This window comes from Propithecus coquereli, unplaced genomic scaffold (genome assembly GCF_000956105.1).
Source record: "Propithecus coquereli isolate 6110/MARCELLA unplaced genomic scaffold, Pcoq_1.0 Scaffold167, whole genome shotgun sequence".
Lineage (NCBI taxonomy): Eukaryota > Metazoa > Chordata > Mammalia > Primates > Indriidae > Propithecus > Propithecus coquereli.
In genome coordinates, this window is record NW_012141302.1 from 2349382 (window position 1) to 2350984 (window position 1603).

A 1603-nucleotide genomic window follows, 5' to 3' on the forward strand; every position below is an offset into this window, starting at 1 on the left:
AACTCCTGAGCTCAAACAATCCGCCCGCCTCGGCCTCCCAGAGAGCTAGGATTACAGGCGTGCGCCACGGCGCCTGGCCTTAGAATGGTTTTAATGTAGATAAAACATAAGTAGGTTTTGAGGTAAGTAGTCCATTAGAGTAATTTAATTTCACTTGCAAAAATTTTAGTTAGATTTTTTTTTTTTAAATGGGTCATCGCTAGAAGCAATTCATTTATTTGGCAAGATATTCTTAGCATATGGATCTGCTGTAGAAGTGAGAATTCTGAAATGCCTATGTAATTTTAAAAGTTGTTTCCTATTATCTGGTTGAGGGGAATAAACTGTAAAACTTCTTACTAGCCTAAAGAAAAATAAAAGCTCAAACATATACAAAGTAGAGAGAATTTACTAATATTTTAAATTACCTGAGTTGAAAGTAGGGAAAGTAATCTAGTAGTATTATGACTATTTGAGTACACTATATATTATTTGCTATTGGCAGCTATAATGAAACATTTAAATCCATAAATTATTCTTTAATCTTTCATAGCCAATTATTATTATTTTTGAATAAATAAAGATAACTTTATTTTGGGTTTTGTTTCTTGTTAATTTCAGCCTGTTAATTAGTAAAGTTCATTATAGTTTTTGACAGTGGTTCTTGGCAAAACCCAGTTTTTGTTCAGGAAATAAAGGTGAAAAGTGACTAGGAAGTTATTCAGGGATTTCCACTAGTTATGTGAAATTGTATGTTAATATGCTTAAAGTGAGTCTATATCCATTGGAAATGTGTTTTAAAGGTGAGGAAGCTGACCTTTAAAGCTATTTGTTCATTAATCCCCTACTTTCTTTACTGAAAAGGACATAAGAAAAAAAAGTGAAGAACTTAAGTTTAAAAAGTTTTTTTTTTTTTTTGAATTTAGCATCTCTAAAGCATGTTCATTTATTGCATAAGAATTCTTCCTTGGTTTTTTATTTTTTGGGCAAAATGCCGAAAGAGAATATGTGTGCCATCTGCTTTATCATCATCAATTTTAGATTAAATCCCCCAAATTTAGATTGAGTTCTCACTGATTTAACCTGCAGATTTTGGTATTTTTTTTTTTTTTTATCTGTGGAAGAGCTGCTGGTTTATTTTGTGGGTGAGCTTAAGATGATTTTTAAACATAGTAAGATGGGGTGGGGTCACTGCAGACACTAGCCTTGCAATCAATCAGTTAAATTGGACTTCACTGTCAACTTCGTGGGGAGCATTGGTCTAAAGACAGCTTTGAATTTTAATGACAGTTTCTCTATTTAATTAATTCGTTATTAGCTAGACTCTCTTAAACTGCCTTTGTGAAGAAATAGTTGAAGTGCTTGCGTCAAAAAAATAAAATCAAAGCATAGAATCAGAAATTACCATTCAACTTTTTTTTTTCTTTTAGAGACAGAGTCTCACTCTTTTGCACTGGGTAGAACGCAATGGTGTCATTGTAGCTGTTAATGGAAAAAAAGCCAGACTCTGTAAAATAATTTTTTTTTGTGAGACAGAGTCTCACTGTGTTGCCTGGGCTAGAGTGAGTGCCGTGGCGTCAGCCTAGCTCACAGCAACCTCAAACTCCTGGGCTCAAGTGATCCT